This window comes from Hyaena hyaena, unplaced genomic scaffold (assembly GCF_003009895.1).
Source record: "Hyaena hyaena isolate Hyena2069 unplaced genomic scaffold, ASM300989v1 scaffold_899, whole genome shotgun sequence".
NCBI lineage: Eukaryota > Metazoa > Chordata > Mammalia > Carnivora > Hyaenidae > Hyaena > Hyaena hyaena.
In genome coordinates, this window is record NW_024081530.1 from 631,424 (window position 1) to 641,058 (window position 9,635).

The 9,635-nt window shown below is 35.8% G+C and overlaps 1 pseudogene; it reads left to right on the plus strand.

Annotated features, from left to right (window-relative positions):
* The first annotated feature begins 1,248 nt into the window (after positions 1–1,248).
* LOC120222635 lies at positions 1,249–7,956 on the plus strand (annotated as a pseudogene).
* The last annotated feature ends 1,679 nt before the right edge of the window (positions 7,957–9,635 follow it).

Below are 9,635 nucleotides of genomic sequence, written 5' to 3' on the forward strand. Positions count from 1 at the left end.
CTGGACGTGACTCAAGCTAACAAATAAGGAAAAGAATGGCCTTGCATATAATTGGCATTCCAAGAATATTATTGTTACACAACACACTTTTATTCCAAATTGGAAAGAGGGTGTTGGGTCACTTTTTCCGAAGAGCTGTCAAGGATCCCTTTAGAAAAAGGCTGCACTTCAGGAAATCTACATTCTAAATATCAACACCTGACATGTGACCCTGGGCAGGTCATTCCACATCCCCGGGACTCATTGTATAAAATAAACAGATTTCCTACCTGAGAGATGTAAGTTCTCTTCCATTTCTAATTTTGGCTATTTTGTATATAATGAAGTCCAAAAGTCAACTCAGGTACAGATAATGGATCCAGAGATATAAGTGATCACTAACCAGAAATGAGTAGAAAGTCTCCAGTTCTTCCCCAGGGGCTTGCTAGGATCTTGATTTCTCTCTAACAGAGATGTTTTTTAATTGGCCGTGTGTAAAGGTAGGGGCAGATCTGCTTTTCTCAGGCCTCTCCTCCCTTCTGCCAATTATTTCCCCCTATCTCAGCCTACCCAATGCTGTGTTTAACCCTGTTTTCAAAAAAGGTGAAGTTTTGTCCCTTTCCCCACTTCTTTTGTCTACATAGCACAAGGCCGTCAAGTATACATTCTTTTATATTCATGCTGAAATATTCATTGCTGGGAGCAACACAGGAATAACACATTTTTAAAAGCAACACATAAGATTAATTAGGTTCTTTAATATAATATGATAATAAAATGAAACCAGTCACTTGTTGTGCCCTGATCAATTGTACCTTAAGATTCATTCTTTTTATTGATATGTATCTATTTAAACATCAGTTCTGTGCACAATCTTGTCAATATATATCTGTTGAATGAATAAATGAATGAAAGGCTGACATATCTGCCTGAATGGATGACATCGTCTCTCTAGTCATTTTCAGGCTTGTTGTGCTATGACAGATTTTTCCTATTTCCATATTATTTTCTTTATGTTCTCTGTTTATTTCTAGAGAACGGAAAATCGCCTCTTGCACGGTGGGGGGGGATTTTGGCAGGAAAGTCATACTCTTTACCTGTCAGCTACCTTCCAGAAACACATGAACTGAGAGACCGAGAAAGCAGACAACATGTCATGCAATTGCTAACAGTTGGTAGAGCAGCAAGTGCACTGAAGTGGGTGGCATTTGTCCCTATTTCTATGCTCTGATCGGAAGCTTGTACAACAGATGTACTGGGGGCTGAGGAATGGCGGTGCTCATTTGTGGAGGTGAAATGCTAGGGAATGCGCAGGCCATGACTAGCAGCGGAAGCTCAGAGCCGCAGGCTGATGAAACTGTTGGTCCTGCTGGGTGGTTTTCCTTCAGCAACGTTTTTAACCATTTGCAATGTTAGAAGCACTGGCAAGTATTGCTAATGTTAACATTTCCTTATCAGGTGAGGGTGCCAGAACTAGATTGTGTGGAACTTTTTGAAAGCACTGTTATTTTATATTTATTTCTGGGTAAAATTTAACCTCCAACTTGACAAAATTATCATCCCCCAAACCTTTTATGTTGTTGCTGTTAACCATAAAAATGGCATGAAAGTATTATAATTTTTAAATAAGTTTATATATTTATTTTTTGAGAGAGAGAGCAAGCAAGCACACAAGGGGGGGAGGGTCAGAGAGAAGGAGGGAGAATCCTAAGCAGGCTTTGCACCATCAGCACAGAGCTTGATGTAAGGTTTGAACTCATGAGAGTGTTCTCAAACTCAAACTATGAGATTATGACCTGAGCCGAGATCAAGAGTCAGAAGCTTAACTGACTAAGCTGCACAGGCACCCCTGAAAGTATTAAAATTCTAATGTTACTTAAAATTTTTTTTTTCTATAATCACTCTGACATGTTTTTATTTGTACAGTATTTAACACTTTTTCTTATTTCTACTTTATTTCTTTATTTTATTCTATTCTCATTTTGGTTTTCTTTTCTCCTACATGTGTTCATATTTCTCTAAGTAAAAAAAAGTCTTAAGGAGCTGTAGGAATAACTGTATATTTAACATATTAAATACATTCTTCACCGGATCTTATGGCATATTTCTGAAATAAAGATGGTAAAACAAATATCCCTGACAGAAGTGTAGTTTACTCACAATTATAAAATCAGAGCTAACATTTAACTTCATATTTTAATCAATGTGCATATTTAAATTAGTTTTCTGATCTTTATTTGACCAATCAAAAGTTGAAATTGTATAGATTTTTAAACACCCCAAGATTTTTTTAGAAATGAGAAGATATGGAAGGGACAGCATTATGACTTTTTCTTTCTTAATATTTTTTTAATGTTTATTTATTTTTGATAGAACAGAGACAGAGTGTGATCAGGGGAGGGGCAGAGAGAGAGGAAGGCACAGAATCCGAAGCAGGCTACAGGCTCTGAGCTGTCAGCACAGAGCCCAACGCGGGAGTCGAACCCACGAACTGTGAGATCATGACTTGGGCCGAAGTCGGATGCTTCACTGACTGAGCCACCCAGGCGTCCCCATTCTGACTTTTTAAAAGGTTGGGAAAGAGAAAGAATATGTCTGTTTCTAATTACACAGACTATTTAAGAAAAATAATTTAAGTCAGCTGATATTTTTCCTTTCATTGTTAATGATTGAAACCAGTTCATCCTTTTCCTTTCATTATTTACATGACGTCTAATAACTGGTCTGATTGAGTTTAAATATCTGCAGTGGTTTGTTCTTGGCTTCATGTTTGTAGAAACACGTGTTTCACCAGCAGGAGTTTTATACTGTTCATGAAACACAGTGCTGCAAAAGGCAAATTTTTTATTTCCTTCATTTTGATTCTCTTTTTACACCCACAATATAATGCAAATTAGGTCATTAGTTATTAATAATGTTGTCAATCAAGAGAGTAAAATTAGTAATAAACTATGTGTGCCTGAGCTCAAATTATATATTTTGTTTTAGAGGAATGTTTCATCAATGAAAACCCAACATGTCTGCTCATAACCTGGATTCTGAATCCAATGAAAGGATTATGGTATAGAATCTGTAGTTTAAAAGAACTTTTAAAAAGTTATCACCATCATACCTAATATCTGCTATTACTTAAGTTGTCTTGAAGGCCTTAGCACTGTAGCTAATGGAGACCATTTTACCTAAGACACTACCCTTCCTCTACAAAGCAAGTCCTTGCCCCTTTCATACAGTGAGTTCATGTAGAAGAGAGAATTATTATAGATGGAATAATTATAAAACCCTTAATATTTGTGAAACTGAAAAGGGATTAGGTTGGCAAGAGCCAGAAACAGCTTCTTTGGGTTTGGCCTTAGAGCCTGGCCTTCTTCTCTCTCATTTGTACACAGATTTATTAATTGCAGTGATAAGGGGCTAGGGTTACCTCTACCTTGCATTCCTATGTAGCTATGAATTAATCCCCAAATGCCAATGCGTGTCTGTTTTCCTTTTCATGCATCATATTTGGGGGCACAGCTGGAAATATTATTCTGTGTTCCACATGCATGCACTCACCACACTCTTTCTCACTGAGTGGAGTAAATGGGTAAAGAAATTGTTCATCCATCTTTTACTTATCCTGATGTGTGGACAACAAATTATCTAAAAATTGGTACAAATTTCTACAGTAATGAAAACAAAACAAAAAATGGAGAGAAAATAATAGAGTCTGTGCCTTTAAAAGACTAACACTTGTATGCCATCAGATTTTAGAATTGAAGAATATTAGAGATCTTGAAAGAAGTGCAAAAATGAAAATGAATTGTCTTGGTAAGAAGTAAAAACACTGAACTTAGAGTCAGAAGATCTGGCAAGTCAAATATTTTATGAACAAAAAAAAGTTTCACTATAGATTATATGACTGCTATAGGTCATTTTTCTAAATATCAAGATGACATCATATAATGAGCATCTGAGAAGGACCAAGCTTTGAGAGTACAGGGCAGGGATCTCCAAGTTCTTGGGAGTTATAAGCCTCATTGCTATTTCATTTTTAGATGTTTCCCTCATACCTAGGGGTGATTTTCAACACATTTTAAAATTTTAAACTGGACTTGGGGCGCCTGGGTGGCTCAGTCGGTTAAGTGTCCAACTTTGGCTCAGGTCATGATCTCATGGTTCATGGGTTCAAGCCCCGCATCAGGCTCTGTGCTGACAGCTAGCTTAGAGCCTGGAGCCTGTTTTAGATTTTGATTCTCCCTCATTCTCTGACCCTCCCCTGCTCACACTGTCTCTCTCTCTCTCTCCCGCTCTCAGGAATAAATAAAACATTAAAAAATTAAAAAAAAATTAAACTGGACTCAAATGAAATACATATATAGTAAAAGGAATCTATTTGAATTGAGAGAGGAAATTAAGGGCAATGTTTTACTATGATTATGAAGTGTGTATTTTTGAACAGTAAGCCTATATTAAAAAATAATTAGTGGAATAAAACCACTATTAAAAGTAATCCCTTACATGAGAGAATACTATGATATTTATATACCTTTACTTCTATCACTATACATTACTTTGAGTTAATAGTATGAAAAAAATGGAATTAGAATAAAGAAAAAGAACACAATCACATGTGTTTAACAAATTCTACAAATTAATACTGTCTTGTGAATTTTTGTATTATTCCTTGGACAACTAGATCCATCCTGGGATGGATATTTCAGATAAATATTGGAAAACTCTGCTATAGAAAAATAAACACATAAATAAAAATGCAGAGCATATCCAAACAAAGATATTCCTGATTGAACAGAAAAGTTTTTAACTCATCATTCCTCTTGGATAGATCTCCCAAGAGCACTTTTTATTGATACGAATCATGTATCTGATTGCTCACAGGTATGCCAAAATACTTCCTTTTCATCAGTTAGGTCAGAGACCAGAAGACATCCAATATTACTGTCATTACTTTGCTCCTGGAAAGATGGCAGAATTCTAGGAAAATTTTAGTCCTGCCGTGGAGTTTAAAATAATGCTGAGAGTTTAAGAAACTATGGGTTACCACAAAATATATTGACATTTTGGGCTTCCCAGCACATACTAGGCTATTGTAAATATTGGTTGAAAGAGAAATAGAAGAACAGGAAAGAGAAAGGAAAGAAAAGGGAAAGGAAGGAAAGAAAGTTGATGGATTCATGCATTTACACAAATTACTTTGAATGGAAATGGCAATTTAGAAATAACCTTATTCCTACCCTCAAAGTTAACAAAGTTCTTAGGACAGAGTTTTTTATTCTATAACTTAAAAACATACTCTGTGCCTAGCATAGGACTAAAAAGAATTCATTAATAAATGTAAATGATGCAAAATATAAAGATAAAAACCCAAGTACTCATGTGATGTACTATAGACACTCTAAAAGTATGTTAAAACTGAGTTCATATTTTGCTCCTAACATATGCCATTTTTAGCTCTTGAGGTCATATATGTCTACTCTAGACAAAACAACCTCATGTTTTTTCTAAGCAGCAAGTAAGCAAAGAGGAAACGTATGAGAAGACTTTTGGGAGAAAAAGCCTTGTTTGGAGAGGTGGTCAGCAACAAGGAATAAACTAGATAATTACAGAAAGATCAAAGAACTTTATACGTCTTGGTAAATTGCACTTAAGAATCCTCAGTCAGGAAAGTTTGATTCTGTCCATGATATAGTAAACGATGCAAAACTAACTCTCCTATTGAGAATAACTATAAAACTGGACAAAATATATGAGGCAATTATTACAGGCTTTGGAAAACAGTTATTGCCAGCCTGCTATCCCTGAGAGAAGATAAACTTCCAAAGATGCCATTTCTCTGCCTAAGGAAAATTTCCTGACTGCGGCCTAGAGAGGTAGAGCCCAAGCTAAGCTTGATGATCTTCCTGGGTGGAGAAAGTTGAAATCAAGTATAAGGCATTTAAAGTCATGAGAATCTGTGAGGCAGGGGACTGGGAAGGACCGCCATGCAGTGGAGTAGATCATGGCTGAGGATTTAGCTGAGAATGCACAAGTCGAGCAATGAATGGCTTCCTGGAGAGCAGCAATAGAGTAGAAAGTGTAATTGAGTTACTAGAAGTTGAGCAGAGTTAGTAGATGCTGGAGTCTAGTTCAGTTGCAGTGGAAAGACCTTGCTGACACTTTGGCATCCATTTGACAGAACAGAAAAGCCACTTGTTTTAGAAATAAGAACAATGTCCCAGAGGAAGGCCTATCCCTGATATGACCTTAAAAAGTCTAAAATGAAACCATCTTCACACAAGTTCAACTTGATTAGTTAGTAATTGGATGGTCTACCAGACTAAAACTCAACATTGGCAAAGAAAAAGAAGATCACAGAATCTTAAAATTCTTAGATTTACCATCTGTGCTATTGAGAACGCAATAAAAATTACTAGACATTAAAAAAATAGGGGGTGCCTGGGTGGCTCAATCAGTTAAGTGTCCGACTTCAGCTCAGGTCATGATCTCACCGTTCGTGGGTTCGAGCCCTGCATCGAGATCTGTGCTGACAGCTAGCTCAGAGCCTGGAGCCTGCTTCAGATTCTGTATCTCCCATTCTCTATGACTCTCCCATGCTCAGGGTGCCCCCCTCTCTCTCTCACAAATAAATAGAAACATTAAAAAAATTTTTTAAATTAAAAAAAAAAATAAAAAATAGAAAAATTTGACCTATAATAAAAAAAAACCACAGATAATGTATCTCCAGGTAAAGCTGATGTTGGAGTTAGTACACTAAACATTAAAACAGATATAATAAATATGTTCAAGGATTTGAAGAAAAATATTATCTTAATTATGAATTGTTAGAGAATCTCAGAAGAGAGATGGAAACAAAAAAAAGAGAGAGAGAATAAGAAATGGAATTCTTGAACAAGGCTTCAATTACTTAGGATTTTAAAAATTCACCAGAAAGATTTAATGGTAGACTGAAAATAAAATAAGTCAAGACCAAAAAACAGATTGATTTAAATAATCCAATTTGAAGAATAGAAAGAGAAACGGGTGGAAGAAAAATAAAGATCCTCAGAAATCTATGCTACAATATACAATTTCTAATTTCTATTGGAATTGGAATCCCAGAAGAAGTGAATGATAATATTTTAAGAAGATTTTATTTTAGAGAGCTCTTTCCTCCAGCCAGCACAAATCCAAAAGGAAAGAAAACTAAGAGGAAAAAGGTGGCTCTAGCCCCTGCTGTCATGAAGAAGCAGGAGACCAAGAAGGTAGTCAATCCCCTGTTTGAGAAAAGGCTCAAGAATTTTGACATTGGACAAGACTTCCAGCTCAAAAGGGACCTCACCCACTTTGTCAGATGGCCCTGCTATATACTGCTGCAGTGGCAAAGGGCTATTGTCTATAAATGTCTTAAAGTGCCTCCCAAACTTGTTGAATTATCCAGTTCAATCAGGGCTTGGATCACCAAACAGCTACCCAACTGCTTACGCTGGCCCACAAATACAGTCCAGAGACAAAAAAGAGAAGAAGCAGAGATTGTTGGCCAAGGCTAAGAAGAAATCCCCAGCAAGGGGGATGCCCCCACTTAGAGGCCACATGTCCTTCAAACTGGAGTTAATCTTGTCACAACCTTGGTGGAAAACAAGAAGACTCGGTGGTAGTGATTGTACATGATGTGGATCCCATTGGAATGGTTGTTTTCTGGTCTGCCCTCTGTCATAAGATGGGGGTTCACTACTGCATTATCAAAAGGAAAGCCAGGCTGGGGCATCTGGCACACAGGAAGACCTGAACACTGTTGGCTTTACAGAGGTTAACTTGGAAGACAAAGGAACTCTGGCTAAGCTAGTGGAAGCAATCAGGACCAATTATAGTGACAGATATGATGAGATCCACCATCAGTAAGGAGGCAACATCCTGGGTCCAAAGCTGGTGGCACACATTGCCAAGTTGGAAAAGGAAAAAGCTATAGAACTGGCCACCAAATGGCTAAGTGTACACTGTTGAATATTCCATACATAAATGTAATAAAAAGTTCTTTTTCAAAAAAAAAAAAAGAGGAATGACACAAGTCTTCCTAAATTTGATGGAAAACCTCAACTTACAACCTCACATTCAAGAAGCTCAGTGAACCATAAGCAAGATAAATACAAAATAAACCACATTGAGCCTGTCATAGTCAATTTTCTGAAAGCCAAATATACAGAAATAAGCCAAATTAAAAACAATTACATACGAGGCAAATAACAATACAAATAAAGCCTTATTTCTTATCTGAAACAATGATGTCCAGAATACAATGGAATAAGATTTTTCTTTTAACGTTAATTCATTTTTGAGAGAGAGACAGACAGACAGAGTGGAAGTGAAGGAGGGGCAGAGAGAGATCAGGAGACATAGAATCTGAAGCAGACTCTAGGCTCTGAGCTGTCAGCACAGAGCCTGACGTGGGGCTCGAACCCACAGACTGTGAGATCATGACCTGAGCCGAAGTTGGATGCTTAACCAACTGAGCCACCCAGACACCCTGGCACAAAATTTTTTAATGCTAAAACTAAAAAAAATATAATTTTAAAAAATCAGAATTCTAAAATATATTCTAGAAAAGACACCCTTCAATATTAACATAACCAAAGACATTTTCAGATAAATGAAAACTGTAAGAATTTATTCTGTTAGACCTGAGGTATAAGAAATAATTATGGATATTTTTAAGACTGAAGGGAAATGGAAATTCGAGTTTGCAAGAAAAACTGAAGAGACCAAATATGGTAAAAGAATGAATAAATAGCAGGTGATTATTTAAAATAAGCATAATAATACTGTAAGATAAGATTTATTCATTATATAGAAATAAAAGCATGACAACATCGACACAAATATTGGAGAGTAAATAAAAGTATTCTGTGGAAGGTGTGTTATATTTGTACACTGTGAAATGTGAAGAATTGGATGTGAAATATGAATTGGAAAGTCAGAAGTGAAGTGTGAGGTTTAAGCACGAAGTGGTATAATATTGATTCAAATGGACTTTGATAGGTTTCGGATATATCGTAATCCCTTACTAAACATTTAAAAGTAATTAAACCCAATCATAATCATGATTACATTAAGTGCAAACGATCTAAATGCTAAAATATAAAGGTTGAAATTGTCAAAATGAGTTTGAATGCAAAATCCAATGATATGCTGCTATATGAGTGTATTTTAGATAAAAGATACAGTTGCAGTTGAAACTAAAATAGAAAAGGCTGTGCTTCATCTTCTTTTATGATATATCTAAAAAGATATATCATAAAATCTCTAAGTAAAGTAAAGCAGGCATGGCTACACTAAGATGAGATCAAATTAACTTCAGAAAAAAGTATTACTAAAGCTGAAGAAGAACAATTTATGCTGATAAAAAGCCTAATTCATCAGGAATATATAATAATCCTACATCCATATTACTTAATAATATACCTTCAAAAAACACAAAGCAAAACTTGACAAAACTAAAGAGAGAAATAAATTCACACCATGGTTGAAGATTTCAACATCCTCTCACAGTAATTATTAAATCATTTATATGTGTGTGAGTGTGTACATATATGACCATATAATTTATGTATATATGATAGTATAATATATATATACATATATATATAAAATCAATGAAGAGACAGAATATCTGAACACATCCAACC